The following is a 12231-nucleotide window of genomic DNA, read 5'->3' on the forward strand; positions in this document are numbered from 1 at the left end:
ATGCATGAGCATGAGCTTATGCTTAAGTTTCCGCATAAGCTCTTTCTCTTTTTCCGCATGAGCATAAGCATGAGCTTATGCTTATGCTTATGCCTAAGCACAAGCATGAGCATAAACTCATGCTTATGCTTAAGTTTCCGCATGAGCTTATGCAGAAATAGAGAATGAGAGAAGCTTATGCTTCTCTCATTCTCTTTTTCCGCATAAGCTCTAGTTTCTCTTTTTCCGCATGAGCATAAGCATGAGCTTATGCTTATGCTTATGCTTAAGCATAAGCATGAGCATAAACTCATGCTTATGCTCATGCATGAGCATGAGCTTATGCGTAAGTTTCCGCAAAAGCTTATGCGGAAATAGAGAATGAGAGAAGCTTATGCTTCTCTCATTCTCTTCTTCCGCATAAGCTCTTTCTCTTTTTCCGCATGAGCATAAGCATGAGTCTATGCTTATGCTTATGCTTAAGCATAAGCATGAGCATAAACTCATGCTTATGCTCATGCATGAGCATGAGCTTATGCTTAAGTTTCCGCATGAGCTTATGCAGAAATAGAGAATGAGAGAAGCTTATGCTTCTCTCATTCTCTTTTTCCGCATAAGCTCTTTCTCTTTTTCCGCATGAGCATAAGCATGAGCTTATGCTTATGCTTATGCCCAAGCATAAGCATGAGCATAAACTCATGCTTATGCTCATGCGGAAAAAGAGAAAGAGCTTATGCGGAAAAAGAGAATGAGAGAAGCTTATGCTCATGCATGAGCATGAGCTTATGCTTAAGTTTCCGCATGAGCTTATGCGGAAAAAGAGAATGAGAGAATAAGCTTCTCTCATTCTCTTTTTCCGCATAAGCTCATGCGGAAACTTAAGCATAAGCTCATGCTCATGCATGAGCATAAGCTTCTCTCATTCTCTTTTTCCGCATAAGCTCTTTCTCTTTTTCCGCATGAGCATAAGCATGAGCTTATGCTTATGCTTATGCTTAAGCATAAGCATGAGCATATCATTCTCTATTTCCGCATAAGCTTATGCGGAAACTTACGCATAAGCTCATGCTCATGCTTGAGCATGAGCATGAGCATAAGCTCATGCTGATGCTCAAGCATGAGCATGAGCTTATGCGTAAGTTTCTGCATAAGCTTATGCGGAAATAGAGAATGAGAGAAGCATATGCTTCTCTCATTCTCTTTTTCCGCATGAGCATAAGCTCCTTCTCTTTTTCTGCATGAGCATAAGCATGAGCTTATGCTTATGCTTATGCTTAAGCATAAGCATGAGCATAAACTCATGCTTATGCTCATGCATGAGCATGAGCTTATGCGTAAGTTTCCGCATAAGCTCTTTCTCTTTTTCTGCATGAGCATAAGCATGAGCTTATGCTTATGCTTATGCTTAAGCATAAGCATGAGCATAAACTCATGCTTATGCTCATGCATGAGCATGAGCTTATGCTTAAGTTTCCGCATGAGCTTATGCGGAAATAGAGAATGAGAGAAGCTTATGCTTCTCTCATTCTGTTTTTCCGCATAAGCTCTTTCTCTTTTTCCGCATGAGCATAAGCATGAGCTTATGCTTATGCTTATGCTTAAGCATAAGCATGAGCATAAACTCATGCTTATGCTCATGCATGAGCATGAGCTTATGCTTAAGTTTCGGCATGAGCTTATGCGGAAATAGAGAATGAGAGAAGCTTATGCTTCTCTCATTCTCTTTTTCCGCATAAGCTCTTTCTCTTTTTCCGCATGAGCATAAGCATGAGCTTATGCTTATGCTTATGCTTAAGCATAAGCATGAGCATAAACTCATGCTTATGCTCATGCATGAGCATGAGCTTATGCTTAAGTTTCCGCATGAGCTTATGCGGAAATAGAGAATGAGAGAAGCTTATGCTTCTCTCATTCTCTTTTTCCGCATAAGCTCTTTCTCTTTTTCCGCATGAGTATAAGCATGAGCTTATGCTTATGCTTATGCTTAAGCATAAGCATGAGCATAAACTCATGCTTATGCTCATGCATGAGCATGAGCTTATGCGTAAGTTTCCGCATAAGCTTATGCGGAAATAGAGAATGAGAGAAGCATATGCTTCTCTCATTCTCTTTTTCCACATGAGCATAAGCTCCTTCTCTTTTTTCGCATGAGCATAAGCATGAGCTTATGCTTATGCTTATGCTTATGCATAAGCATAAGCATAAGCTCATGCTTATGCTCATGCATGAGCATGAGCTTATGCTTGTTTCCGCATGAGCTTATGCGTAAATAGAGAAAGGGAGAAGCTTATGCTTCTCTCATTCTCTTTTTCCGCATGAGCATAAGCTCCTTCTCTTTTTCCGCATGAGCATAAGCTCCTTCTCTTTTTTCGCATGAGCATAAGCATGAGTTTATGCTCATGCGGAAAAAGAGAAAGAGCTTATGCGAAAAAAGAGAATGAGAGAAGCATAAGCTTCTCTCATTCTCTATTTTTGCATAAGCTCATGCGGAAACTTACGCATAAGCTCATGCTCATGCATGAGCATAAGCATGTGTTTATGCTTATGCTTATGCTCATGCGGAAAAAGAGAATGAGCGAAGCTTATGCGGAAAAAGAGAAGGAGCTTATGCTCATGCGGAAAAAGAGAATGAGCATGAGCTTATGCTTGTTTCCGCATGAGCTTATGCGGAAATAGAGAAAGGGAGAAGCTTATGCTTCTCTCATTCTCTTTTTCCGCATGAGCATAAGCTCCTTCTCTTTTTCCGCATAAGCTTCTCTCATTCTCTTTTTCCGCATGAGCATAAGCATAAGCATAAACACATGCTTATGCTCATGCATGAGCATGAGCTTATGCGTAAGTTTCCGCATGAGCTTATGCGGAAATAGAGAATGAGAGAAGCTTATGCTTCTCTCATTCTCTTTTTCCGCATAAGCTCTTTCTCTTTTTCCGCATGAGCATAAGCTCCTTCTCTTTTTCCGCATGAGCATAAGCATGAGCTTATGCTCATGCATGAGCATAAGCATAAGCATAAGCTCTTTCTCTTTCTCTTTTGCGTGAGCATATGCGGAAACATGAGCATAAGCTCATGCTCACCCATGAGCATAAGCATAAGCTCATGTGGAAAAAGAGAAGGAGCTTATGCGGAAATAGAGAATGAGTTTCCGCATAAGCTTCTCTCCTTCTCTTTTTCTGCATAAGCTCCTTCTCTTTTTCCGCTTATGCTCATGCATGAGCATGAGCTTATGCGTAAGTTTCCGCATGAGCTTATGCGGAAATAGAGAATGAGAGAAGCTTATGCTTCTCTCATTCTCTTTTTTCGCATAAGCTCCTTCTCTTTTTCCGCATGGGCATAAGCTCATGCGGAAAAAGAGAAGGAGCTTGTGCGGAAATAGAGAATGAGTTTTCGCATAAGCTTCTCTCCTTCTCTTTTTCTGCATAAGCTCCTTCTCTTTTTCCGCATGAGCATAAGCATGCGGAAACTCATTCTCTATTTTAAGCATAAGCTCCTTCTCTATTTCCGATGCCTATGCTTAAGCATAAGCTCATGCTTATGCTCATGCATGTGCATGAGCTTATGCTTAAGTTTCCGCATAAGCTCATGCTTATGTGTGAGCTTATGCGGAAATAGAGAATGAGAGAAGCATAAGCTCATTCTCTATTTCTGCATAAGCTCATTCTCCTTTTCCCACTCTATTTCCCCCTTCTCTCATTTCCCCCTTCTCTCCTTCTCTATTTTCCCTCATCTCTTTCCCCTTCTCTATTTCCCCCTTCTCTCATTCTCTATTTCCTCATTCTCATTCTTTTCTTTCCTTTACATCTTCTTTCCCTCTTATCTTTCCCTCTTCTTTCCCTCTTTCCTTTCCCTCTTCTTTCATTTCCCTCTTCTTTCTTCTTGCCTATGCCTATGCCTATGAGAATGCTCATGTTTGTTTTTTGTTTTCTGTTTTCGTGTTTGTGTCTATGTTAGACATGGGATCACGTCGCTCATCCGACGAGTACGGACAGCCTCGCAGGAGGAGAGCTCACGATCTATATGCTCCAGAGGACTTTGATTCCTCTCAGGCGACTACCCCGAGGAGTACCCCTGGTCCGACTCCTCTCGGTCCTAGCACTGTGACTACCCCTGGTCCGACCCCTCTTCCACGTAGCACTGCGACTACCCCTCAGGGGACTCCTTTGCTAGCCGCGCATGGCTTTGTCGGGACTCCCGACGAGTTTGTAGCGCAGATGAGCGATGAGGAGGCAGCGAGATTCTTCTCTCTGCTCTCTCAGAGGACCTCCACAATTCCTTCCCCTACACCGACGGGTGGACGTACTGCCCAGCCATCCCCTCGCGCCCCTTCGACCGCGGGATCATCACCTGCGCATGCCTCCCGCAAGGGAAGGAAGAGTGGGATGGGCGGCTCATGTTGTGCTGACTCAGGAGATGTAGACGAGTCAGCACACTCACGCTCCTTTAGGTCTCCACTTGGTCTGGAGACACAGTATCAGTCAGGTCCCTTTCCCTCTCCTACTCCCACAGCTACTCCTCGATCTGGAAGCGGTCGCGCAGCTTCCACTCCTTCAGACTCTGCTACCGTCAGTCCCCCTTACTCATCAGGGGATCTCTCCTATCAAATCACATCTGCCGGAGAGATAATAGAAGACAAAAAGGGCAAAGCAGTGATGGCCGCCATGAGGAGGTTGATGAGTCATCACTTCAAGAGCGGCATAAATATCGATTGGCGGTATCAAGATGCCCAAAAGAAGCAGGCGGTGATCGATGAGTTAAAACAAAGATATCCTAATCCGCCAAATGTGGAGTTTAATAACAATTATATGCTCGAGCGCATGGGTTTGGTCCTAAAGCATCACAGATCAACCTTGCGTACTTCCATTACAAAGGGGTTAGCTAAACCCAGCTGGGCAGACAAAGCTGATTGGAAGTACTTCAAGAAGCAACATAGGGACCATCCCGAAATGTTCGAGGGTCAGAGGAGGGCTGCAAAGAGACGGCTGGACGTCGTAGGTACTTCGCACTTTGGTGCAGGTGGACGGTATGCGTTCGAGGCAACCGTGGTAAGTCTACTTCTTCCCATTTAATGTATTGTTCTATTTGTTTTACTTACATATTACATGCACTTTAGCTAACTCTAACTCTCGTAAATTGGATCCACAGCAAGCTGCGATGGGTCGTCTTCCTACGGATGCAGAGACGCGGCGCACATTTCGGATAGGAACAAAGCCGTGGTTCATTGAGCAAGAGGCAATGGGAGCGACAGTCGATTGGGCTGAGGTGGCTGCTCGCACGGTATAAGTTTACTCCTACTTGTAATCTCACTTTTTAATTTAAGTTCCAATCTAATTTTTGATTTATATGGTTCACTCTTAGGGTCAAAGCTCAAGCGTCCCATCATCAGAGACAAGCGATCAACAGGGGCAAGGATCGGACGCAGGTGCCGAGGACGAGGGAGAAGACGCAGGTGTCGGGGACGAGGGAGAAGACGCAGGTGTCGAGGACCAAGGAACAGGCCAACAAGACGATTCGGATTCGGATTCGGATGAGTAGTGGTAGTAGCTCATTGTATATCCGCTCGTTTGAGCAATTTTGTATCGCCCTTTCACAGGGTAATTTTGTTACAAACACAGTTGTATATGTATATGCATTTCTTCCTCATCGTTCACAAGAACAATTTTGTATCACCCTGCAAGCAAGGGAAATTTTGTTATAAAAAACTTTCTTTTGTAATTACAAAAAAAAAAAAAGGATTAGTGGGGCTAAACAGGGCCAAAAGGAAGCCCTATTTAGCCCCACTAACCCTTTTTTTTTACTTCTGTTAATCGTCGCTATATAGCGACGTTTACCAGTGTCGCTATATAGCGACGATTAACAGTGTCGCTATATAGCGACGTTTTCATCGTCGCTATATAGCGACGATTAACAGCGTCGCTATATAGCGACGGTTTATAGCGACGCTCCTTTTCCGACGATTTTAACGACTTTTATAGCGACCTTTGCGCCCGTGAAAAAAAAAAATTTAATGTAAAAAGCGTCGGTATTTCCGTCGGAAAATGGCCTATGCCTTGTAGTGCGGGTATCTCCTTCTTCTTACTTGGCAAGAATTGCAACAAGGAATATGAATCATCTCCTATAAGATATTGTGGAGATCTTTGTGATAGGAAATAAAACATTAGTAGACATCCTTGCTATTAGGAAAAGGATGATGGAAATCCTTAAAAATCAAAAATAGAAATTGCATCACCTGCTATTAGGCAAGTGATCATCTGGGAAAACAAAGAACATCCGAACATCTAGGAAACACAAGCAGCTGGGCATTTGGAAGTACAAAACAATTGGGAATAAGGATTGTCTAGGAAAGGCAAGCCTCCCGACATCCGATGAGCATCCGAGAAACACAAGCATTCGGGCATCAGAGAAACACAAGCATCAGAGATGAGACAACATATGCTCCCAAGGAATGATCATATTCATGTACTAGATGCATATATATAGTTGAGGAGGCCAAGGACTGAGTGTGGATGAGTTATATATAGCTCTATCATCTTTGTTTTAGGAGATTGAGGCAATCTAGTTGAGGACAAGGATTGAGTGTGGATGAGCTATATATAGCTCTATCATCTTTGTCTTAGGAGATTGAGGCAATATATTTGGGTCTTCTTCCTTTATTCTCGGGTTTACAGATATGGCAGTCTAAGAGAGGGTTTTTGTGTCCCAATCACGGTATTGTGAGGCATTTGGTATGGAAAACTATAAGACGAGTATAAGACTCTCACATATCAAATGGACCCACTGGCTAGAACTAATTGGGTGAGCAATAAGAAGTAGCATTGGGCAAGCACACCACATGTATATTTGAAGACTTATATTCTCTCTGCTTCTATTTCCCATATAATTTCTATCAAAATAAATGCACATCGATAATTGTGCCAGTCCTTGTCAATGAAAGAGCTTTTCTTGAGCACCATCAAGATATTTAATGGCATACTTGGTATATGTTGATGAGATTGTAAAAATGTACGCATTATACCTTCCACGTGGCGCATACCAAATCAGTTCGAGACCAAATCTTGCATGGATGTATGTCTAGGGTGGCCTAAGAGTCGTGCGAAGTTTCATCCCCAACAGATAAGTCCACACGCATATTTCGTTAGTACATGCGCCATAGCTTTGCCGCAGTCGTGCTAGTAGGGATTGTAAAAATGTACGCATTATACCTTCCACGTGGCGCATACCAAATGAGTTCGAGACCAAATCTTGCGTGGATGTACGTCTAGGGTAGTCTAAGAGTCGTGTGAAGTATCATCCCCAACAGATAAGTCCACGTGCGTATTTCATTAGTACGTGCACCATTTTTCATATGTAGTCGTGCTAGTAGGGATTGTAAAAATGTACGCATTATACCTTCCACGTGGTGCATACCAAATCAGTTGGATACCAAATCTTGCGTGGATGTACATCTATGGTAGCCTAAGAGCCGTGCAAAGTTTAATCTCCAACAGATAAGTCCACATGCATATTTCGTTAGTACATGTGCCATTTTTCATACGTAGTCGTGCTAGTAGGGATTGTAAAAATGTACGCATTATACCTTCCACGTGGCACATACCAAATCAGTTCGAGACCAAATCTTGCATGGATGTATGTCTAGGGTGGCCTAAGGGTCGTGCGAAGTTTCATCCCCAACAGATAAGTCCACACGCATATTTCATTAGTACGTGCGCCATAGCTTTGCCGTAGTCATGCTAGTGGGATTGTAAAAATGTACGCATTGTACCTTCCACGTGGCGCATACCAAATCAGTTCGAGACTTAATCTTGCGTGGATGTATGTCTAGGGTAGTCTAAGAGCCGTGTGAAGTTTCATCCCCAACAGATAAGTCCACGTGTGTATTTCATTAGTACGTGCGTCATTTTTCATACGTAGTCGTGCTAGTAGGGATTGTAAAAATGTACGCATTATACCTTCCACGTGGTGCATACCAAATCAGTTAGACACCAAATCTTGCGTGGATGTACGTCTACGGTAGCCTAAGAGCCGTGCAAAGTTTAATCTCCAACAGAAAGTCCACATGCATATTTCGTTAGTACGTGCACCATTTTTCATACGTAGTCGTGCTAGTAGGGATTGTAAAAATGTACGCATTGTACCTTCCACGTGGCGCATACCAAATCAGTTCGAGACCAAATCTCGCGTGGATGTATGTCTAGGGTGGCCTAAGAGTCGTGCGAAGTTTCATCCCCAACAGATAAGTCCACACGCATATTTCGTTAGTACGTGCGCCATAGCTTTGCCGCAGTCGTGCTAGTAGGGATTGTAAAAATGTACGCATTATACCTTCCATGTGGCGCATACCAAATGATTTTGAGACCAAATCTTGCGTGGATGTATGTCTAGGGTGACCTAAGAGTCGTGCAAAGTTTCATCCCCAACAGAACTGTCCACATGCGTATTTCGTTAGTACGTGCACCATTTTTCATACGTAGTCATGCTAGTAGGGACCAACAGATAAGTCCACACGCGTATTTTGTTAGTACGTGCGCGAATTCTCTTAGTCACGTTTTTAAAATGTCCTAAAGCACAAAACAAATTACAATATTACTACTAATAAACAATTTTTTGTTTTACAAACACAACAAATCCCATTGAGAAGACATCGGACATCATGTATAAAATAGAATCTAATACAATGATGTGTATGACCATGTATACAACCATCAGAGTGAAATACAAAATATGAGTCCATGAAAATTACAATGGTATGGTCACAGAGCGAGCCTATACATATCGAATACAAAAATGTGTAATCAAGTGGTGATACCCAATAAAAATCAATCTGATCAACTGATGATCCCAAAAAATATGATATGTAATGTGCTACTCCTCAGGATCAGCTCTCATGCCAATAGTTGCAAGAATGCTCTCGTGATCCGCCACTGCAAGGCGCCATCGTGGAGTGGACGTCGCCTTGCGAGTGCGAACACGACTCAAAGTAATCTTGATCCCAACAACAAGATGAGAATACATGTATGCCTCCTGATCCGCCATGTACTCCTGGAACTCAATATAGCGACCACGCCTTTGTATCTGCTGAAAATAGTGGCCACCTACGATCATGCTATGAGCATTGAAGTGCATCCCATGCCCATCCACTGTATCCTCATTCAGCACACTCTTCAGCATAGAGCATCGCAACAAGTAATAATCCACACCCTCCTCATTGCCATCCGAAGCAATAACCGCGAAGATATCACCAATACGCAAAATATCTATAAGCTTGTCATAATCTCTAGAGGAACTGAATCCCACATCCTGATCATCATGTACCTCCTCCCAAGGCTGGAAGGGAGAAAGCACTCGCCGTACCCATGGATCGGCCCATGGTATCATGGAGCACCCTCCCCAATCATCATCAATGCATGCAGAGCAAAAACATGCAAACCGTCGAGAAAAGATCGCGGGGTGAGACTCACCTACGCTCCTGATGGAATGGAAATCAAGAGTGCCAGACACAGAATGACAATCGAAAGGCCTAGACCGATCAAGACTCCTAATGTCCACGCACCAAAAATACCGGCTCACCACCCTATCGTCACACGACTGAAACGAGGAGATAGCACTAGTGGATAAGTGCTGGTTGCACCACCACACCATGTGCATCCTTGAAAGGATTGGCACTGTGATGCAACTGGTATCGACGCAAAGCATGCTTCACGCAAGCACCTGCACCATCGTGCTCTCCCTTATTCTGCCCTGTCTCGAAGTAGCTCCATGTGATCGGAATGCCTGTCTCACGGTGCCATCTGCAGAACCAATAAAACTGTCTAGCGGCTTTGAACTGACCAACCACAACCGTCTGACCAAATCTAGTGCCGCTGCCATGTGACACCATGATCCCTGAAGAAACTATCATGCAAAGTGAAGCAATGCTGCACAAAATGGGCATCATGCGATCGATCATCACTAATGTAGAAGTGATACTCTCGCACAATGATGCGTGAGTCCATGGTGCTATCAATGCCATCCACATGAGCCTGTGCATGACGATAGCTAATGTGCACAAATATAGCAACCTGTAAGCATTGAAAAAAAATATGACTATTGAAATAATTCAATATAATGAGGCGGGGAAAAAATCAATACTCAATCACACGTCACCTGTTCGGAGAAATAATACTCTGATTGGATCTCATGCTATGGTGCAAAGGTGTAATTCTCCGCAAAGTCCACCACTGAGACAACCACCCCTGTAGGAAATGTCCTCAAACATGCACGGAACTGACGATCCTCCCATTTCGCAGTGTGCGAGTGGCGTATGTAGCGGTACAACTTCCCTCGAAAACTGTCGATGAATACAACACGTGGTGTCTCCTTCCCCACAAGCTGCAACCTCTTCGAGTGTGCACCACCATCTAATGTCAAGGTACTATACTCATACTGCTGCCAATGAACCATCTGCACATCACAAGTATCTAGTGCAACTTGTGGCACTCTAGCAAAGTCACCACACAAAGTACACCTGCCTTCCACACAATCAAGGGAGTGGAATAAAGCATCACCATCTCGTGTACACAATATGGAATGAATGAAGTCACGAGGGCTAGTAGGAACCACTCCCCTATGACCATCAAGGGAATGTAATACATCATACATCAATCCAAAATCCACATGGTAGCGACAATAGCATGTGTCACGCTCCTGAGAGCATCGCACAAACCATGGCCTGCATCGCTCAAATGACCTCTGCCCAATCTTGAACTCCGGGTGCGCCTCTACAAACTGAGTGTACAACTCAGTTTGGGTACACTCCAAAAAACATGCACCATGCTCAATGTACACACCACGTGACACCCTCTTCCACAATGCCTTCTTGAACACCGGGGATGCTCTGCAATGCTCCTCCCAAAACTGTTGTATGAAGGACCTAGTGGAATCATCCAACAATCGATCGCTGCGAGGTGCACGACCACTCGAAGCCCAAAGAGCGTCAGTCTCACTATACTTTCTTTTCATTTCAATCTAGTTGACGTGATGGCTGATAACTATCGACTCTTATACCTTGTACTTGCTCTCTCGTTTATTGATCCTATAGTGGCATCTTTAGTATCTCCATTTTTTGTCTCAAAATATACTACTCTGTGCCATGTTGAGAAATGGCCCCTAGTGACTTGCAAGTAGCATCTATCCCCCCATGAATGGTCTAGAAAAATGAGGGCGCACAAAAACTTGAGTATTAATTAAGGCATCCTCTAACCATTTAAATAGCTGGCAAGTGCTCTCTTGGTCTTTCTCTAAGAAATCTGTGGGACAGGTTGCCCATTGTGCAAAACCCCTTTTTTAATTTGGATCTTGTGTAGAATGAGGCAAGACTCAAGAATCGTAGATGTCCTCATGAAACTCTTTTGCCTGCTACGACTTCCTCTCCACCCTAAAAATCGATACAGGGCCTAATTGATTGTACTTCCATCTCCAAGACAATGGAATGGTTCCCATCTCTATTAATGGGTAGCCAAACCCTCGGGGGGGTCACTATGTATAAACCTTCTATATCACGTGCGTTCAAGGACTATTTTTTTAATCCCTTATATGTAAAATTTTCATTAATAAAATGTACCCCTTTTCTATACAAATCTGTAAATTTTTTCCAAAACTATTTTAAATAGTCCCTTATGTATATTTATTTATGTAAATTTTAGAAATAAAATATATCCTTCTGTTGAACTCACGTGACAGGGTTACATATGATGAGTGACCCCCCGGAGGCCAAACCAATGGTGTATTATTCACTATGGCATACAAAAGATTCCATCTTTTCTTGCCAACTACCCTGTTATACTTAGCTGCATATGAGGCCTGTTTACAAATTTCCAATCAACATTTATTAACCTTGTCAAATATTAAACCACGGCATTGCATTTACATATGTCTTGATCAAAATGCACCCTGTGATTGAAAGTTACAAACCATACCTCAACACCTTTGAGATTAATACGAATCAGTTCACGTCGGCTCTCCTCATTTGGAAGAGGTATGTAAATCCTCTTCTCTAGTCTTTGTCTGTGAAGCCATAAATAACCCCCACACAACACACAGACAAAAAATTTGAAAAAGCACACCAATCAGTTTCAGGTTGTTACTGTGGCTCTTAACCAAAATTGAAGCTCACCATGACAATACGACAAAGCAGCAAGAACGATGAAAAACTAGACACAAAAAATGAAAATCATGTATCAAAACCTACTCTCCTGGTATCTTATGAATTACTTCTTACT

This window comes from Dipteris shenzhenensis, chromosome 28, assembly GCF_047967505.1.
Source record: "Dipteris shenzhenensis isolate YYH24624 ecotype China chromosome 28, Dip_SZ_1.0, whole genome shotgun sequence".
NCBI classification, from domain to species: Eukaryota; Viridiplantae; Streptophyta; class Polypodiopsida; order Gleicheniales; family Dipteridaceae; genus Dipteris; species Dipteris shenzhenensis.